The sequence below is a fragment of the Hibiscus syriacus genome, unplaced genomic scaffold, assembly GCF_006381635.1.
Source record: "Hibiscus syriacus cultivar Baekdansim isolate YM2019G1 unplaced genomic scaffold, ASM638163v2 tig00116984_pilon, whole genome shotgun sequence".
Classification (NCBI taxonomy): Eukaryota; Viridiplantae; Streptophyta; class Magnoliopsida; order Malvales; family Malvaceae; genus Hibiscus; species Hibiscus syriacus.
In genome coordinates, this window is record NW_024063507.1 from 661739 (window position 1) to 684545 (window position 22807).

The 22807-nt window shown below is 32.5% G+C and overlaps 1 pseudogene; it reads right to left on the minus strand.

The window, feature by feature from the left end:
- Positions 1–20513: 20513 nt before the first annotated feature.
- On the minus strand, positions 20514–22585 carry LOC120193069 (annotated as a pseudogene).
- Positions 22586–22807: the final 222 nt, after the last annotated feature.

A 22807-nucleotide genomic window follows, 5' to 3' on the forward strand; every position in this document is an offset into this window, starting at 1 on the left:
AAATCAGAATGAGATACCTACAATTTAAAAACACATGTATGCAACACAATTAATCTCAAAACTCAATATTAGTCCTCAATATTCAAGGTCCTCTAACTTAGTGACTAATGGATAATTTTGAAAATTGTTTTGAAAAACTAGGTTTGAAAAATCATAATTTGTATAGTTTTCATGAAAATAACATAATTAAATCAAAAACAACAATTTCAAATCAAAAACATTTTTTTAATTTTGAAATTCAAAAAAAAATTGAAAATTTTGTATTTTTGATAAAATTAGTTGTAGATTCTAGTCCTGAACTATAATCTACGAAATGCCCCTTCACTATTTTGATCTAAAACTAGTCCTAGATTCAAAAACTTAATAAAACAGTGTTTTAGAAAAGAAATACCTTAAAAAATCGAGATTAAGTAGGATATGCTGATGTTTGCACAATTTTGATAAGTGTAACATGATTAGTAGTTGAAGAACTATCGTAATGACTTGAAATGAATGTTTAAGTAATGTGGAGATTTTGGGGTTTAAGAGGGCAAACGGCGGGAGAGTGTTTATAATAGATTTTGGAAAAAATCAAGAATTTTAGGGATTTTAAAGCCTAAACCGACTAGGGGTATCGGTACCCATTGAGGGGTATCGATACACATTCAAGGAGGGTATTGATACTGCATGAACAAGTATCGATACCTATTGAATCAATATCGATACTATGCTAGTAGCATCGATACCTACAAGAGGGGGTATCGGTACTAGGTGCCCAGTATCGATACCTAGTGCACAGAAATGTCAAAATCTGCACTTAAACACTTAACATGCAAAATTAATCATCTCTAGTGGTATTGGAAACTCATATTACGAAAATTAACTATGTTCAATCAATCAAATCTACCCTTAAATTTTATTTGAACATATTATTAATTTTCACTAAAGATCACAAATTCCCCCTAACAATTAACATAAAAGACATTCAAAAATGTTATTTTTACATGCATTCTTCATTTTCTAATTACAAGTGCTAAAATCATTTTAAGCACTAAGTCAATGTAAGTCGGTTAAACCTAATTCTCTCATAAGTGTCCAAAATCTTTCTTTATCCAAAGGTTTTGTAAAAATATTCGCTAATTGATGCAAAGTATCTACAAATTCTAGAACTACATCCTCTTTTAAGACATGATCTCTAATGAAATGATGTCTAATTTTAATGTGGTTAGTTGTAGAGTGTTGGATCGGAATTTTAGTGAGACAAATAGAACTAATATTGTCACACTTGATAGGAATGGTACTTACTTCAATTTCATAGTCTAAAAGTTGTTGTTTCATCCATAAAACTTGTGTGCAACAATAATCGGAAGAAATGTATTCCGTTTCAGTGGTAGATAATGCAACACTATTTTGTTTCTTTGAAAACCAAGAAATCAGCATATTTCTTAGGAATTAACAAGTACCGGAGGTGCTCTTCCTATCTATTTTGCATCCTCTATAATCCACATCCAAGAATGCAAGCAAGCTAAAGATAGAGTCTCTAGGATACCAAAGTCCTATACTAGGAGTGTCCTTAAGGTATCTAAAGATTCTCTTAATGGCTTGTAGATGTGATTCCTTAGTACATTATTGAAATCTAGCACATAAGCAAACATTAAACATAATTTCCGGTCTACTTGTGGTTAGATAAAGTGAAGAACCAATCATTGACCTATATAATTTAACATCGACACTTTTACCTCTTTCTTCTTTGTCAAGCTTTGTTGAAGAACTCATAGAGTGGCTTGGGTTTTCATATTCTCCAATCCAAACTTTTTGAGCATATCTTGAACGTACTTTGCTTGATTGATGAAGATGCCATCTTTTCTTTGCTTGATTTGGAGCCGCAAGAAAAATGAAAGCTCTTCCATCATGCTCATCTCAATTTCACCTTGCATTAGCTTTGAAAATTCTTGGCAAAGAGCATCATTAGTGTAACCAAATATTTTATCATCAACATAAATTTGAACTATCAATAAATTTTTACCTTTTTATAAACAATGTAGTGTCAACATTCCCTTTTGAAAAACCTTTTTCAATTAAAAAGTTTGACAATCTTTCATACCAAGTTCTAGAAGCTTGTTTTAAACCATATATTACTTTTGTCAATTTAAAAACATGATTTGGAAATTTTGAATCTTCAAAACCATGAGGTTATTCCACATAAAACTGTTTAAAAATGCACTTTTAACATCCATTTGATATAATTTAAATTCATTGAAACATGTAAATGCTAATAACATTCTAATAGCTTCCATCCTAGCTACGAGAGCATATGTTTCATCATAATCTATTCCTTCTTCTTGAGTATAGCCTTGAGCAACAAGTCTAGACTTTTTCCTCACTATATTACCACTCTCATCTAGTTTGTTCCTAAACACCCATTTAGTACCTATAATAGATTTATTACTAGGCCTTTCAACTAATGTCCATACTTTACTTCTCTCAAATTGATTTAACTTCTTGCATAGCTATAATCCAATTTTCATCGGTTAATGCTTCTTTTACATTTTTAGGCTCTATGCATGAGATAAATGCAACATAATTACAAATGTCCCTAAGATAAGATCGAGTAATTACCCTTTGGATGGATCACCTAAAATCTCACCATCCTTGACATAGTTGTACTCTCTTGGGTATGTGATTTCCCTTTCTTCAATGGTTAGATTCTTGAAGGCATCTTGAGTTTTCTCATCCTTCACTTTTTCCTTTGATGATGGTTCTCCAATGTCATTTGCATTTACAATACGTACATCATCATCAACACAAGAATCCTTCCTCGGAAAGGGATTATCATCGAAAATAACATTAATAGACTCTTCTACCACTAAAGTCTTTTATTAAATACCTGATTAGCTTTAGATTTTAAGGGATAACCCAGGAAAATTCCTTCATCACTTTTAGCATCAAATTTGCCAAGATTATCTTTACCATTGTTTAAAACAAAACATTTCCATCCAAAAGGATGAAAATAACTAATGTTAGGCTTTTATTTTGAAAATTTCATATGGAATTTTCTTTAAAATAAGCCTAATCATTACTCGATTAATTACATAACAAGCGGTGTTTGTGGCTTTCGCCCAAAAATATTTGGCAAACTATTTTCACAAAGCATGGTTCTAGCCATTTCTTCTAAAGTTCGATTTTTCCTCTCAACAACTCCAGTTTGTTGAGGGGTTCTAGGTGCTGAAAAATTATGACTAATTCCATTAGAATTACAAAACTCAGTAAATCCAAGATTTCAAATTTGTACCATGATCACTCCTAACACTTGAAATGAAGTAACTTTTCGTATTGGATTACTTTTGAAAAGTGATAAAATATTCTAATGCTTCATCTTTAGTACTTAAAATAGAACTCAAGTATATATAGAATAGTCATCTACCAAGACAAATGCATATTGTTTTCCACCCAAGCTAATTGTTCTAATTGGTCCAAAAAGATGTGGATCAATTGTAACACTCTACTAGTGGATACATCATTAATTGATTTAAGGAAATTTCTTTTGTTTTCCCTTTAAGTATGCATCACAGATTTATCAAGATTAAATTTAAGCTTGGCAAGCCTCTTACTAAATTACCTTGATTTAGTCTTGAAAAACTCATGCTTGTATGTCGTAGTCCCTATGCCATAACAACTATCATGTTCACTTGGAAATAGGCATAAATTAGTCATATTAATAGAATCTAATGCACCAATAAATGTTTCCTATATGACCATAAGCATAATCGATTAGATACAATGTCAATAATTTTACAACCGTTTGTTTCAAACAAGACATTGTATCCTTATCACATAATTGACTAATACTTAATAGATTATGCTTTAACTCATTCACATATACACATTTTTATTTGTATGGAAGAGGTATTACTTATAGTACCCCGAAGGCTATCAAGCCAAGTTTACTACTTCTTGTTCCTCTTCATCGGATGATTCTTCATCGCCAAGTAGTTACGTGTTATTCTTCTTCTTTGAAAGACCTTCTTCTTCAATTATGGGCAATCGTATTTAACATGCCTAGGCTTTTTGCATTTATAGCAAATGATTGGGTTCCTTCTCCTTTGACTCCATTTTAAAGCCTTCATTTTGTTGGAATTTTCTTCCTCTATTTGGCTTCATTAATTTCTGAGTCTCCTGGAAAGCAAGGCCATTTCCTCATCTTCGTTATTGTCAGAGTCACTCTATCTTTGGTGGGTTTGAGAGCAACACCAACATTCTTCTTTTTCTACATCTTCTTCTTTGTATCGTCCTTTTTTGGAGGTCTACCTCATCTTGAATCATCATTTCATGAGTGAGAGAACTGATGAGCTCATCGAGACTTAAAGACTTTAGGTCTTTAGCTTCGATAATCAGCCTTCTTCGATTGCCAAGCTTTTGGAGAGAATAAATTATCTTCCTTACAGTTCTCGTTAGAGATTACTTCTCCAAACGCTTTGAGGCCATTGACAATCAGCGAGAATCTATTCGTCATAGCTTTGATGTCTTCATCTGGTTTCATCCTGAATTTTTATAGCTATGAGTAAAAAGACTAATTTTGGATTCTTTTACCTCGTTGGTTCCTTCATGTGTGACTTGAAGTTTGTCCCATATCTCCTTGGTAGTTGAACAAGATGATATTCTCCCGTATTCATCTGGTCCAAGTACACAGAAAAGTGGATCTTTTGCGTTGAGCTGAATTGAACAAGATGATATTCTCCCGTATCATCTGGTCCAAGTACACAGAAAAGAATATGGATCTTTTGAGTTGAGCTGAAATAATCTCTTCTACTTCACTCCATATTTCCAGATATGTGGATGGTTTCAGAGTATCCTTTCATCATGATTTCCATGCTCCCATGTCACTAGCTTGAATGAAGAACTTCATCCTATTCTTCCAATAGGCATAGTTAGCTCCATTGAAGAAAGGAGGCTTGTTGACGGGCTGTGAATCAAGAACGAAGTCAAAGTTGATGTAGAGGTCATTGATGACTTCAATTCGATTGAACTATCCTGAATCTACTCAGAGGTGGTAAACCTTCAAATGAGTGTAGCTCTGATACCAATTGTTGAGTTAATCAATCGATGAATCGGCCAAGAGGGGGTGAATTGGTAATTAAAACTTTGGTGGAAGCTTTGACAGAAAATTAAATATTTGCACAGCGATTAGAAGTGGTTTCATTTTCTCAACCAAAGTTTACGTCCACTACCTTAGCTATCCACACTAAGGATTTTCCACAAATTCACTAATTTGTCTTTCTTTTAAAGACAAAGAGTAACCTTACAACTCTCTCAAGAATTATACCCCAAATTCTTGAGAACACTCTCTCCCAAAGAGAAACTTACAAATTTTGCAAACTTACAAAAAAAACTCACAAGGTAAGATGTTTGCACAATTCTAGAACAAGGAAAAACACTCAAGATGAATACAATTGAGCACAAAGTGTGTTATTGAAAGTAAAATGAATATTGAAAGGAATTTGGCTTGAATTGGTTAAACTTATGTTTGATGTTTTCTATCTTGTTTTTCTTTTTTCAATTCTTGAAGATCAAAGGCTTTAGAAAATGAATATTGAAAGGAATTTGGCTTGAATTGGTTAAACTTGATGTTTGATGTTTTCTATCTTGTTTTTCTTTTTCAATTCTTGAAGATCAAAGGCTTTAGAACTTGTTTAAATACACATTGGGTGAATTCAGATCGTTGGGAATCAAATTGGTGATAAAAGAGTGGTTGTAGTGTGAAAATCCACTTGAAAAAACTGCTGGGAGCGTATGGGTATCGATACTCCTTCAAGGAGTATAGGCACTAGCTGTATAAAATTCAAATATTTCGACCGTTACAAAACCAATGGTATCGGTACCTCTCAAGGGGGTATCAATACTAATATGTAAAGAGGTATTGATACCTGTCATGGTATCAGTACCCATTTTGCATTCTATTATTTCTCGGAGTCAAAATCAAATAAAGGGTATCGGTACCTTTGGGCTAGGTATCGGTAATCCTATATAAAGGGGTATCGATACCCTATGGGGTATCTGTACCTCTTTTGCATTCAATGTTTGAGGGGTATCGATACTTGTTAAGAAGGTATCGGTACTTCCCTATTAAAAACTCAATTTTGACTCGATTATGGTTCGAAATACTTTGTAAAAATTGTTCTAAAAATATTTTAAGTATAAATCACAATTTTTCATTTAGTAAGGAGTAAAAATTGAACTTTGAAAACTTGGAGTAATATTTTTTGATATTCGAATAATTGAATCGAATATATAATTTTGAATTAAATATATAATATTAAAATTCAATCTTAAAAATCATTAACACTTTTGTTATATCGAAATATCAAAATGTTTTTTCAACATAACCATAATAAAAAAGGGTCATAATTTACTATTACAGACCATTTTAAATAAATACATCAAAGCAACCGAACAAATATAATATAAAAGCCACTAAAAACCCAAAAGAACATCTTAGATGTCTTACTGATACTGATTATAGGTACGATTTTGAAAAAGAAACTCACAAGGCTCCTCCCTTCACGTCCTTTTCTTTTTCTGAACCTATGCATTAAAATCATCACACATTAAGTAAAACTTAGTGAGTCATTAATAATTCAAGGCGAGATAGAACATAAAATATCATAAATTCATCAAAACAATAAAATATAATTCTAATATAATCATTCCACTTTCAAACCAATTTATTCAAGCCTTTTTCCTCGTCAGAAACCTGAAAATCATATCATTTCATGATTTTATCAAAATCATGACAAACATTATTAGACATAATAATCATTTCATATTCTTTTTCATTTAGACACATTTCAGAACTTTCATATTTCATTTTCATAGCTCAATGTATATTTAAGAGAATGCAAGGTACGTGAGTCAGACAGAATGTGTGCACTAAGCAACAACGGTGCTATCATCAAAATCAGAATATGCGCTCCAAGTGCAATCATCTCATTTGGAACAACGGTGCAGTACATAATGTACACGAATATACCAAATCAGAATCAAAATCAAAATTACTCAACTTCATGGCATGCCAAGTGTACCTACAACTCTCAATGCAACATAAAATGGGCTTTCAGATCATATCATGTTCATTTAAAAATCCACATTTCCAAATCAAGATCATTTCAACTCATCATCATATAAAAATCATAACTTCGGCACTTCATACCTTAAAATAATTCAGAAAACATTTAGGAAATCATTAAGGAAATATTCCATCATTAAAATTCAGATCATTCTTTAAAATGATTTTAGAATATTCAGTCAAATATCTTTTCAGAAAATATCATATAAAACATATATTGGATAATTGATACCCAAAATAAATCATAAATCATTTAGGTAACCATTATGAAAATATTCCATAATTTGATTCAAACTTTTCTTTAAAAATAAATCATTTGAGTTTGATTTATCATAGGTTTTCCTCATTCAGTATAATTAAATAAATAAATGCACTCACATTTGCCTCACTATCTAACCTTTTATACGATATCCTTTACTAGTGTGCTTTTTCCTTTCCTTTCAAATCACTAGAATCACAAGGTTTGTCGTAGTTTGTGCGACATCACATACATAACACAATGATCAAACTTTATGTTAGTGTTATACTAACATAACCTAAACTCAATAATATAAAATCTATAAAATAAAAATCAATACTTAATCGATATAAAACCAAATTACTATTCCACGATTACTTCAACTTTTTCAAAAACAACTATCAATTCCGTAAATTCCTTCTCATCAATAACCCTTCAACTTTCATAAACTTTGCATTTAAATCATTATTTATGAATTCTTTTTAGAATTCACATCAACTTTTTCATTTAGCTCAAAATGATCCTTCATCATTTCAACTTATCTCAAACCAAACATTAAAATTCCAGCATGTAAATAATATACTCAATCCAATACTTTAACATTCAAATACTTGTAATTTCATCTTTAATTTTTCCTAGCCTTTTCAAATTCAACTATAAACTTTATCAACTTGCAATTTAATCCCAAATAAATACTCAAACTCGAAATTAAGCATTCAAGTAATAATTTCCAGCATTGTAATTTCATACTCAACTAATGCCTTCATATTTGCAAACTTAATATTAAGTCATTAAATTAAAGACCATTTGAATTCCACTATAGAATTTCACCATATTTGCACTTCAATCTCAAAACAACAGTCTAACTTAAAATTCAGCTTTCATTAATTAAATAATAATATTGACCACCCATAATTGCACAATTTATTATCAATATCTCATAATTCTCAAAACTTGCAAAATAATCCTTTAACTATCTCAAGGTTCCAATTTTATCCAATTAAATCTCCAAATTATGTAGAACATATCTAATATTAATTCTCAACCATAGGAAAAATTTCAAAATTTTTCCCTTATTAATTCCTTAAGGTCGAATATCATTGGTATGCTAGGGCTTGATTTCAATTCAATCCCAAGCATGAATTCAAGCTCCTATGGTTAAATTCATGTTATTCCTATCATCCTAACATCAAATTCAATCAAAATTCAACCAATTTCTATAAACCCTAGCTATGGTCGAATTTCATATAAGCTTCTATACTTGATTTTAATCACCACTCATGCTATAGAATTAATCTATAACATCAATAACATAAAACGTTTCCATAAAATCTTCAAAATCAAACATGTTCTTCAAACACCCAATTTAGGAAACTCATCATCCAAACATGATTTCCATGATATATTTATACCAAATGATAGAGAATTTCAAAAGGATTAATTCTCTATCTAATAGTTTAATCCAAAAACAAATCATGTAGCTTTAAAAATCAAAATAAAATCCTCATCTTGGGTAGCTATTAAGCTTCAGCCAAGTGAATAAGAAGAGCAATTTCACTTGGTTTTTCTAGTAATTTTCATAATACACATGGCTTTAAACTAATTTAACTGAATTATTAATGATAAATCCCAAATTTGCCATTAATGAATAATGATAATTACCATTTTCCATTGAAATATCTTCCATTAAAATATTACATAGCCAAAGATGAACCAAATTGAAGTTGACTTTCTACTTTAGCCATACAATTTTTGAAAATTGCAATTTAGTCACTAAATTTTCCCAATTTCGGCTAAATAGGGAAAATTTACTTCAATTCCACTGATCCATACTAAATTTCACTCTTCTAAAATATGGAAATGATATTTCCAACCTTTATCTAACATCCTTCAAATTTTTGTAAACTTTTGATTCGATCTGATTACCCAATTTCTTACTAGACTTTACTGGTTTATAGCTTTTAATACAAATCCCAAATGAAAATTTTGATTCTCACAAAAACGTTAATTTTGGGACAAACTATTCATTTACGGGCCAATATATATAACTTTTAAAAATTACAATTTTGGTCCCCAAACTTTTCAAAATTTATATTTTGGTTATAAAACTTTCAAATAGTTACTAACAAAAATTTGGGATATTACAATTCCAATTGATACTTGAATAAGATTTTTACTTCAGATTAATGTCGGTTGCAGTCTACAATCCAAAATCAATCTTTGGATCCAGTCCTTATTTGGACTAACCACAACTATCGTCTCAAGCATTAACTCAATTTAATATTTGAAAAAATCCATCTCAGATTATTTTGTCTTAATGAGATTCGAATATGGTCTCAATTTCCCTTAGCATACTGCCTCTAAGTGTGTTTCTAGGAAGTCGAACTTGCTACAAGTTGATTCTTCCTCCCAACTTTAAATCGAAACAACAATCAAACCAACGTGCACTTTTTGAAATGAAAGCATTTTGATTTTAAATGAAAGGTTGATTTCCAATCCAAGTTTGTAGAAAATTGAGAATATTACTCGAAGGTATTTAGTGCTTTTCAATTCTCACAATCGGAATTGAGTCATCGCTTCAGCCTTTAGCTTATGGGAAAACTTAGCTAAGTATGATAAAAATCATACCTAGCATTTTTTAAAGAAAATAAAGTAAGAAATTAAAAAGTAAAAACGTAAAGGAAAAGAAGAAAACTTTTATAAAATAAGAAAGCAAAGAACAAGCTAAATCGAGATGTATTTCATGCTTACCCTGAGGGGGTATTTATGGTTCTTTAAAACCCTAAAAAATGAAAGAAAATTAGCTAAAGATAAATCTAAAAAATATTCAAATAAAATTCTAAAAATAAATGATAATTCTCAATCCAAATTTAAAATTAATCCTAATTATCCACCTGCCCTTCTAGAATGTTGACTGAATCTTCTAGAAGTTGCCACATCACACAATATCATGCCCACTAATCCAGCCTTGACTCTAGAAAATAAAAACTGCAAAATTTTGCCTGTTTAGCACTATTTTTAGAATTTAACGTCCTGTACCGAAAATGAATAAAAATGCCCCAAATCAATAAATATCAAATAGATAACAATGAGCAATTAATAGTAAAATAGTAACAAAATAAAACACTTATTAAATTTCCACTCACTTATTCAATATTTGCCCTCAAGCATTCCCTAATCAACACAACAAAATCACAAGTTTCCATCCCTCATCTCACAATATATCCAAGACAACCAAATGAATTAAGATCTTTACAATCATCGAAATCAAGAAACAATCAAGTAAAAGCATAATTAGGAACACATTAAAGCAAAACAAGTTAGATGCTTGATCTAAAACGATATTAAAATCTCACTCTTAAGTCTTTTTGACATCTTGAAGATACTCAACCACTTTGGGTATTGATACCAAGCCTTCTGTATGGATACAAATTCATCCGATATAGATACCAACTTATCCGATATAGATATCAACAATATCGATATCGACTTTTCGGTGTCAATATTACAATCCTCGATATCAGTACCAAGGGATCAATTCGATACCAATTCATCCAGTATTGATATCGAGACCCAGAAAACCCATTTTCACCCAGGATATGAATAATATCGATACCATTTCATACAATATCGATACTATTGCCCATAAACACATTGTTTTACTTAGGAAACACTCCAAAACTCACCCTAAACTTTTGTTTAAGGGTCTAAGTTGATTATTAAAGCTTATAAAAGTCATTAGGGGTCATTATACATCATTTTTATACCAACCTAACCCTAAAATGTCAATTTCAAAAAATCAAGCACTCAAGCTCCACGCATGTTATTCCACCCCATACAAACAAACAAACTCATGTAGATGAGATACAAGTAGTAAGTAAGAGTTATAATGTGTTATCTCAGCTCTTAGCTAGCCAAATACCTTTTTAGATCCTCCAAGAACCAACTTTTCCTTGACCTAGCTCTTTGGAGGTTCTTGCAGTACTCTTCCATCTACCAAAAGTCACCTAATAGTTCCAATATGAAAAATGAATAATACTAGTTATTAAACAACAACTAAACTATAGAAAAATAGAAACCAATGGAGAAAGCTCTTCGAGCTTAAACCCTCCTAAAATGAGCTCACTTTGAAGCTTATGATTCAAGGACCAAGAATCTAACCTTTGATTTTTAGATGGGTGAAGATGATTAAGAAAGATAGAGCATTGGAGAGAATAAAAGAAGAAATGAGAAGAAAAGAAAAGAGAAGATGAAGATGAAGATGAAGATGAAGAAGGAAATAGAACCATTTTTTTATTCCTCCATAAAACCCACACCCAAAGGAGAAAAAATCCCTATAAATCAGACATGTTTTTCTCAAATGCGTAAATCACACTCTAGGTCCTCTTACATACTTTCTAAGTTTAAAATTTCACTTTTTATCTTCAACAAGGCTAATTTCTTACCCGGTTAAACTCAATTTTGATCTAATGGACCTTCAAGCTATAATAAATCTATTAAATAAATTATTAGTTGACACGAAACTACTAGACAAATATTTGGGGTGTTACACGTTCTTCGATATCATCTCTTTTTTTTCTTGAGTCTTTTTAATTTTGAATAAGAATATATGCTCTTGTAGCATGTGTTTTCCTCGTTTTTGTGGCATGATCCTTATGATTTTTCATACATTTTTCGCATATTTTGCGATTGTTTTGGTTTTCGGACAAAAACCATCACGATATTATTTTTTGATTAGTTTTTAGGTGGTCGCATATAGTTAGATCTCTTCTTTTCTAGAAGGTTGTTTGCTGATATAATCAGAATTATGTAGAAAAGCAACATACCAAATTGTTTGGTTTACTCAACATTCTTTTATCACTTCGTAAAATGTCTCATTCGACAAAGACAATGAGTTTTTATGAAGGTTAGTGGGTTCTTTTGATGTTGGTCATTATTCTCAACGGAAGGTTTTATTTTTCTTATATCTTTAAGTTTAATATTTTATTTTTGTATGAGTATTTTGGTTATTATTGTCTCCAATTTTCTCTTTATATTTTTTTGTGTTGTAATTCTGATTACTTCAATTATTAATGAAATCTATTTGCCAATGTTCGTAAAATAATTTAAAATGGTGTAATCTGGAAATTTATCTTACAGTTTAAAAATGAAATACAAAATGTTATAATGCAAAACTGGAAAGTTACCAATCTTAGTAACATAACATGTTGACCTAAAATGTTATAAACGGTAAGAAAATAAGTTATAAACATTAAATGTTATAAATATTATTAACATTTTTGGTTGTGCCCAAGAATTTCATGGTTCACTAAAAAAGTAGGCTGCGATCTGGAACATTAATATTTTTATTAGTAAAATGGGTTACGCCTAAAATATTGTCAGAGTTTAAATTGATGGAGGCTTAGATTTTCCTACGATAACAAAATAAGTAGAAAATGTTATGAATAGCTGAACCATGACATTCTTGGGCGTAACCGTATTCATTATAGGTGTAACGCCCCGAATCTCGGGTTAGTAGTTCAGGTCAACCTGACATTTTTAAAACAAACCCAATGAATTTATAAAACCACTTAAATCAAGTTAAGAAGGGATAATGGGACTGTTTTGGGCCCAAATAATAAAGTTTGGGACCATTTTATTTATGGACCAAAGAATGAGGGACTAAAAGAGCATTTTTCCCTTTTCAAAACAAAAGCTGAAAATCATTTATTGGGAGATGATATCATGTTGGGGGAGCCATATTTCTAGCCTTCACCAATTTTTCTTTCTACTCTCTTCTTCATCTTTTTCTTTTCTTCTCCAAGAGGCATAGCAAAGATTAATTCTTGGAAATGCTACAAGTTTAGGTTTGATTTATAAAGGTAAGAATGTTTTTTTCCATCTAGCAAGCTTTAAATTAAGCCTCATATTTCAAGTTTTAAGCATAGGATTCAAAAATGGGATTTAGGGAGGTTTAAAAGAATCAAGTGATTCTAGTTCATTTTAGTGGATTCAAGTTATAGGGGGTGTTCTTAACTTCAATCCAAGCTTCTAAATGAGTTAGTAACTCATTTACTTTGTCTTTAATTAGTGAAAAAAGCGAGAGAAAACTCAAAGGTAAGGGGAAAGGAGAAATTAACCTTTCTATACCATTTGTATGCCTTTTTAATACATTGATTTAGATTACATTAGCTTTTGAAGTTTATGAGCATGTTCATGGTGAATATTAGACTTATGTGTTTTTGAGTTGTAAAATGACTTCTTACAACCTTAAAAAACTCAAATAAGACTAATAACATTTAGGGACCTCATTAGAGCTTTTAAGGTGGTTTAGAAGGGATTTAATATACCCAAATAGGGCATTTTTAGTACCAGTATCGATACTGGACGAACAGTACCAATATCGTTCTTATGCAAGGCAAAAATAAGTGGGTTTTGGGGTAAAAGTATTGATACTCATGCATCGAGTATATATACTAAGGGCTCGGTTTCGATACTTGAAGGAGGGATTTCGAGACTGTTTTTCTATTGGCCAATTTTGGTACCGATACTCATAGGAGTATCGATACCAAGGGTTGAGTATCGATACTCCCCATAAGGGTACCAATACTCATGGGAGTATCGATACCAAGGGTTGAGTATCGATACTCCCCATAAGGGTACCAATGCTACCCCTTCTTTCATAGTTGATTTAAGCTGTCATGTTTCGATACTCAAAGGGGAGTATTGATACTCCTGGGTTAGTATCGATACTGATAGGACTAGTATCGATACCATCTCACCTTTCTAGACAATAAATTTATGGGAATCCAAAGCCAATGTTAAGGGACCCAAAGCATCCTTAATTTCTCCAATAAGATATCAAGTGGGAACAATATTAACAATGTAAATGTTCATTTGGAAACCCTATAACTTAGGGAATCATAAGACTTGTCTTGCATGATGTTCGTGAAATGAATCGGACACCCAAAAAACTCTAGAAATAGGGTGAACGATTGTATGTTAGATTACCTGGCAAACCTCAAGTTAGTGCAATAGGCACTTCTTCTCTAACTGAGCATAGATGGCCCAAGGCTCAACTAAGCAAGTTAACTGAGTTTGCAGTTTTCGATGTAGAATATTGGATCCTACCCTAGGTAGGATAGAGGGATATGTGAGCTCCGAGATATAGCCCCTCAGCCGCACTATGATGCCTACCCCTGTATGTATGTTTTAGCTTAGCATAGTCGTATGCTAATAGATATGTTTGTTAGCATGCACATTAAGATGCATGTAGTATAGTTTTCGTTTATTAGTGTGGCATTGAGCTTGTGAGCTCAGCGTTTGGAATTTGTTTCCAAGCGTAGGTTCGTACGAGGAGCTTTTGGGGAGCCATCGCCTAGACTACCTTCCAGACGCTTGAGTATGTCTCAGATTTTTTTTAGTGGTCATGTATGGTATATAGACCCTTGTATATTCGAGTCGTAACAAATGTATTTTGATATTATTGTAAACTTTAATTTAATTGTTTGGGAGCTCCTGTATGTGAAAACCAAACACTTTGTATTTAACTTGCTATTATTTTTATGGATGAATTTTCAAGTGTATGCTACGTCGTTTTAAAAAGAAAATTTTTGGGTCAGCCACTCCGGTGGTCCGTGTGATACCTTATTTCATCGATCTTTGTGTCGTACTGGATTAGGACGTTACAATAGGTATTTATAACATTTTCAGCTTTTAACTTATGTTGTTATCGTGAGAAAAGCTAAAGCCCCATCAACATAAACTCTAATAACATTTTAGGAGCAATCTAAAATGTTAATAATATTCATAACATTCACCGTTTATAACTTATTTTCTTATTGTTTATATCATTTTAGGCGCAATCTAAAATATTAATAATATTCATAATATTTACTGTTTATAACTTATTTTCTTACAGTTTATAACATTTTAGGTGCAACCTGTTATATTAGTAGGATTGATAACTTTTTAGTTTTGTATTATAACATTTTGCGTTCTGCTTTTAACCTGTCACTTTTTAACCGCTCACGACGTTTATTAGCCTTATTTAGGTGCCTCACAACATAACTCCCCGATATTTTGGGTGTTCTAATTTTATACTTGTATATATATATAATTTAAATCTTAAGATTTAAATATTGAAAAATATTATTAGTTTTGTTCTTTATACTTTTTCTTTATGTTTTATAAACACAAAATCATAGAAAAAAACAGGGAATTTCGTCAGATAAAAGGTGTATTGTACAAGTATAATTTAGTCATCTAGCTTGGACAAAATACCAGTTTTACGAATATATATACTTTTTTTTTTGGAATCGTTGATTATACTTTCTAATGACCAGAAGCGAAGCACATGATTCTATCACATGGTGCCTGTGGCATAATTATACATTTAGCACACGTTTGAATCCAAGTACAAAAAACAAGTATATACGTATACATGATATACGAATACATGATGGGTCGAATGAAAAGAAGTCTCATATCTAACAGTAAATATATGAGTTAGGATCTACTTACACATAATGTAAAGTTCTATATCTTTTTAAAATCATTAGATTGAGGAAAATTAAAACCTGAGATTAACTCTTTATTTTTTCAATGAATATCTATCTTTTTCTATTGTTAATCTCAACCTTTGATTTATCTCATCCAATGGTGTTAAAAAATATAAAACTCTTAATTTTATAGTGGATGTAAATGGATTACGCCCCTATATATATGAACCGAATTTTTGTTTATTCTTAATTAAAATAATTTTATAATTCGAAATGTGTATATCTAAGTCTATTGACATAGTGTAGAATGAAATGAAATTAAAATGTCAGCCTCGAGGGAATTGATGCAGAACGACCCTTTTCTTTCGCCACAAGAAAATATTAAAAAATAAAAAAAAAAGTTGCTTTTGAAAAGGTGAACTGAACATATCAATAACAAAAAATCATTACGTTAACTAAATGAATATATATATATATATACACACAGACATCAAACTAGTTTGAATATTAAGTAGGTGTCAAGGGATCCAACGAACAGAATTTTATGTCAGTGAATGAAATTTCAAGAAATTACTTTAAAATTTTAAAAGATGTAAGATTAAATATTTAATGAACATAAAAATATTAAAATTATATAAATATTAAATTTATTTAGAGGAAAACCGAGCTGTGAGATTCATGCACTGTGCATAGCTACCGTGAAACTTGATTTTCACGGAGACAACATGCTCGTTTTCGGTTAATTAATTGCACTATGTTGTCAGATTATTGTAAATTATAGGAATGAAATTCATAAACAGACCTATTATTTTATCGTTTTAATTTTACGTGTCACAAATCTCAATGACCTGAGAATTATATACAAAGATACAGAGGAAGCTACAAGATGTAAAGTAAAGAGAGGGAACATAAATCGCTTGCAATCAAAGGGATTAGGAACCTTTTTCTGTTAACTTTCAAAGAGAAGTTATTTTTTTAAGTTTTGATTAATATCAATCCATCGGAGTTGACCATATCAGTATTTTGTAATTTAAAAATTAATAACATGTTTATAAAATAAAAATTCGTAATAAATATCATCGAGTTTAATTAATTGATATTTTTTAAAAAGTTTAAATTTTAATTTCAAATCATCAATTAAATCGTTCAAATTGTCGATTGATTCAATCGACTAATTCCACGTAACTTATTTGCCATTGTAGTACTAATTCTTGTATGAGATTATGGTAAGGTGATGGTTCTATCTTCTAAGACAAGTTATTTAATTTAATCCTATTGGTTTACATAGTCTTTAAATTTAATAATATTTTTATGATTCAATCTTCAAACTTGATTTTATTTCAAATATTCTAATATTTAAATTCATCTATAAACAATGATTTTATTACTCTAATTTTCACCCATGGTTTTTTTTCCTGAAAAAAAATACAATGCTGTTTTACAACAACCCAGCAGCCTCTTTTTACCCACCAACTCTATCGCGTGGGACAGTATAAGAAAGGCATCCTAATTCAAGGTTAATGAAAGACACCATAAAAAATGTTTAAAATAATATTTTCGGTTGGAAATAATTTAAAATGTTAATTTTTTTTAATATTTTTCTGTTGCAAATCTTCTTCATAATATTTTCGAACATTTTAGGTTGAAAAATAAAAATGTTACATTCTTTATAATATTTTCGATTCGACCGAAAATATTAAAAAATTAATATTTTAGATTATACTCAACTGAAAATATTAATTTTATAATATTTTCAGTTGTACATTTCCTTTTAACTTTAAATTAGGATGTTGCATCTAGGGCTGTAAATGAGACGAGACAGATCGCGAGCTACTCGAGATCGACTCGATCAAGGCTCGATAAATACTCGGATCGAATGGACTCGACTCGAGCTCGAACTCGACTCGATTTCTTAACGAGCCGAAACGAGCTACTCGATATTCGACTCGAAAAGCTCGTGAGCAGCTCGAAAAAATGTTATATTATAATTTTAGATTTTTTAAAATTACATTATTAAAAATACATTATTGATAATTATAAAATTTTAAAAATATATTAAAAATTCTATAATACATCTAAGATCCCTTATAAATATGTGATAGGGTCTAGGATTTAGGGTTTAGGGTTTATGTTTTAGTGTTTAGGGTTTAGTGTTTGGGGTTTGGGGTTTGGGGTTTGGGGTTTGGGTTTGGGGTTTAGGGTTTTAGTTATGAACATGAAGGTAACATACAAATTATACAAAATGATATTATACGACTCCTAAACTATTACCTAAACTAAAATGTGCTTACACGATACATGCATGCATACGAATGAAATGCAAATGCACATACATTAAGATGAAACAATATAAGATTAAACCTACTATTAATAACTTAAACTCATATTTAAAAAATGCCATGAAGGACCAAAACAATATAAAACTGAAAATAGGCATATAAAGTAGAAATTACTCATTAAATTAAACAAACCTACTAAGGGATTACAATCTCAAATAATTAAAATTACAAGACACAATTGAAAACAAGTACAAATTGAAGGAACAAAAAACAGGATATCTAGGGTAAAAACTCTTACCCTAATTCATTTCCCCTCAAACTTTCCCTGGCTAAAACTTCCCCTCGCCTTATTGGAGATGCTTAACGAGAGCAATCCTCAGTTGAAATATCACGCACTTTCTAATTTAATTAGCTTCGTTGATCAATTTTGGCCCGAGATCTCCACTAGCGTTCCTATCATGTAAGCCTGAGTTTTTTTCTTTGGCATTTTTCTTTTATTTAGTTTGGGTTTAGGTGTCGGTTGTTTTGATCTGATTTGTAGGTGAGGAAATTGGACGAAACGAAGTGAAGAAAGTTATTCTTGATGTTTTGATTTAGTTACACTAGAAAAATGACAATTTAGTTTGACATTCAGTACGTTAAGTGGGTAAATTTCAAATTTTGGTAAGCTTGGGCTGTTTTACTTGTTCTTGGAGATTTAGCATGGTTCAACTTTTCCGTTTTCGATTTTTTATTGAGCTGGAAGAGGGTGAAAATTTGGATTCAACAGCTATATTGTGTCCATTCTTGGCATGTGATAATTGATTACTTTAGTTAAGCTATACGTACTGCATAAGTTTCAGATTGGAAAGAACTAAAAGCAATTATTTTGTAATGTAGTTAATAGTTTGTTCACTTAGGAAATTGAACTTTACAGTGAATAAAAACAACAGGGATTGGAGTGAAATAGGGATGGGATATTAGGTTTATCTTCACTTATCTGCTTTCAGCTTATTTAAATTTATTATGGCAAGATCTGTTTCTTTCATGGGTAGTTTGTATAGGTTAGTGGGCCTATAAATGGGAGCGATTCTAATTCAAAGTATAGTACTTAATGAGTTTTGGGTGAGTATATTGATCTTATGCTTGCTTTTTCAGAGAAAGCTTGTATGAAGATGAGGAGTTTGGCCAGCATCAGAGACAACTTGTGCTTTGCTTGTCTCGAAGGTCCTCCTCTCTTGTTCACCTCAGCCTGCATTCATGTGCATATGCGTGTTCATAACCAAATGCTTGTAACTGGCATAGTTTCTGGAAAGTGGAAACTGAACCAATGCGTTCCTCTAGTAAAGGGAAAAAATTTGCACTCCTTGATCTGCATCTTTTTCTTTTTCTGGACAAGTTTTCCTAATTGAAGTTACCGATTTAGCAAATGTTTGTAACCCAACAAAGTAGTCCACTTCTGGAAGACTAACGAAAAAAAATCAGGTTTAATATAATTTATTATAGATCATATATATCTATGTATGTATATATGTAGGTAAACATATATATGTAATATTTATAATTGTTATCAGATTCCATCATGTTAAAAGATTCTTATGTGTTTAGAACCTATTCTACAATCTAACTACTTGTATGCATCCTATAAAGTTTCTGAAATGAGTTCATATTATCATAAAAAAATGTATTGGTGATGGTTGATTAAAGGGAAAATTATTTATATATTTTAAATGTAATATAAGATTTTTGTAGGTTCAAATTTGAGTTTGAATTCGAGTTTGAGTTCGAGCTTGAATCGATTTCGAGCTTGAATCGAGCTCAAATTCGAGTTTGAGTTCGAGTTCGAGCTCAAAATCGATCTTCAATCGAGCTCGAGTCTTGAGCTTCGATTGAGCTCCTGAATTTTTTTTGAGTTCGAGCCTTTTCGAGTCCGAGTCGAGTTTCAATATTATATTTCGAGTTCAAGTCGAACTTGGAAATTTTAGGCTCGCGAGTTTTCAAGTCGAGTCGATCCTACATTTAAAGTTTTTGAGTTCGAGTCGAGCTCGGCAATACACGAGCTCGACTCGGCTCGTTTACACCCCTAGTTGCATCACATAACTATCCCATCATGTGCAATTATGTGCATTGAGGAGAGCAATGGAGAAATAGTGTAGTAGTTTGCATGAAAAACTATGCCCAAATGATGGCAGCTTTCTAAATCTAAATACGCTGGTTAATGAAATGCATAGCCAAAAGCATTAGTAGAATCTCAAAGAAAATGTAGCCAAAAGTATAATTTTTCAATAATCAAAGTAATATAAAGGGACAGGGTAGTGGATAAAATGAAAGAAACAAAATTTCCTAGCAGACACTATAACCATGTTTTGTAGAAATAGAAAGGGTGAAGCAGAGATTCCACGGCCGGTAAAAATATCGTAAGAGAATGTTTTTTAAATCGATTCTCAGTAGCAAAATCAGCAGCTTAGTGCCTCGTATTTCACTGGAAGGGGTCGATTAAACCCAACTTGCGATAGCAAGTTCCCAACAACGGCAAGATCCCGGCAAAATACACCTTGAAACACATTTGTTGTGGCTTTGTTTTCACTGGATTTGCAGCTCGAAGCGTTTGATGGATTCTCTGTCGAAGCAGGGCTGGTTTCAGGTTTCGTTTTAGTGATCGAGTTTTGAGTTTGCTGCACTTGAATTGCTGCCTGCGCTGCTTGTAAAGCAGCCGCAGCTTTCTTTTGCTTCACGGCCGCTTCTTCTTCAATAATAGTAGCCATCACGCTGGAATAACCCTTTTGAAGCAACCGGTAAAGAAGCAATGCCGACATCTTGGCTCGGTCTTTAATCGAGTCAAGATGAAGCTCATCGGCAAACTCGCATCGGTCGATGAAGTGGTAGCTTTATCCGGTTTGTGCCTTAAACATAGTAACAAATGAGCCCTATCTAATTCAGACCTTGAACACCCTCGCCTTAAGCCAATCAATGCATAGTAATCAACGTTTCCGGACTCTCCGGAAGCAACCCTTTGTTTCAATTGTTGAATTTTAGCTGTTAATGCACAGAGTTTACCGGGATCTCCCGGTACCCAACGTTGTGACGCTTCCAGACAGGGCCTGGAAGCTTCCTGTCTCGCAAAATGGTATTGTAAAGCAGTTTCAAGTGTTCCAGGTCATGTAAACAGTCCGGTAAACATCGGATTGTTTCGAAAAGTGAGGCCCTGGTGTCGAGAGCTTTGATGCAAGTTGGATCAAGAGTAAGAGTTTTGTTGCAATCGGAGATTGACTCGGCTATACGTCCCGACGCCTTGTAAGCAGAGGCTCTTTGCATATAACATTCTGCGAGAAATCCCTGAGGGGTAGGGCGACGGCCGTCGATGATTTTCGAGAAATAGCGGATGGATTCTGAGTATAAGCCCGCATCTAATGCGGCAATGGCGGCAGTTCGACGGCGGATGAGGAGTTTGATATGGGATAGAAGCTGGGAAATGTTTTCGGATTCGAAAAAGGGGTTTGATTGCGAGGTGGCGTGGAAGGAGGCGTTGTGACCGCGGTGGATACGTCGGATGCGGTTATAGTGTTGGGAAGGGAGAAGCTGTCTTCGGACAAGGAAACGCTCTTGCGGCGGAATGCGGCGGAAGCAAGGCGCTTACCGGTTTGAAGGAGAACCATGGCGTCTTCCATTAGGCCTAGATGACAACATGCTTGACCCAGAACCAAGTTCCTGTTTCGAAAATGAGTTTACACCGACTCTGAGCTAAAAAAAAAAACCATTCAAAGTAAAGAACAAAATCAGTGGTGAAAATTTCACCTCCATTGGCCTTCTTTCTCGCAGTTCTTCAACAACCCAACCATGACTTTCTTCTTCAATTCCAAGATAGAGAAACATTTGAAAGGGGGGTTACGACCGAGTGAATCAGAGGAGTTATCAGAAGGGAGAAGCTTGACTCGCTGAGACGAGTTATCCGATGAAAGCGATCCGGATTCTTCGGTGGACGACATCTTGAGACTGGGGATGTAATCTTGAAGCATGTCAGCTACTTCCCTGAAACGCCTCAGGTGCAGCAAAGACCTGGCTTTGAGTTCAAGGGCCATCTCGAAACAGGCGAGAGAGCCAATGCCGCATCGAGGAGATTCAGAGCTGAAACCATCTCGTTTTGGTCCTGCGTCGCTATAAGACTCCTCGCATCCTTAATGTGCTTATCAACAGCCTAAACAGATCAGTGTTAAGAAGATGAGAAAACAAAACAAAGACGGGATCAAAGATCAAAGCTTTAGCATTTTTCTTTTTTTAACCTTTCTATTTGTAAGCCACCAGTGTTTCTTTTGATCATTACCAATCAAACAATGAGAAACAGCCATGGGGTTTTTTCTTCTTGGCTGGAAAATCTTGTCGAGGAAGAATCAAAAGGTTCAAAACTCGATCAACCATTAACCCATTTATCTCCTTTCTCAAATAAATAAAGAAAGGATGGGAAAATGGGAGTTTAGAGCGGGAGAGGGGTAGAGAGAAGGAAAATGGAGGATTGATTTAAAATCCGAGTAGTAAATAAGGGGAGAGAACAAATGCCCTATAAAAGAAAGAAAATGAAATAAATTTGCAATGCCAGATTTGACCCCAGAGAATGATTTGATCCTTCAACTTCATAGCTGGCATCTTACTGTTTTAGATTCTCTCTCTTTCACTATTCCAAACCATCCCAAATAACTAGGACAAACTAACTCTATACATTACTAAAATGAAA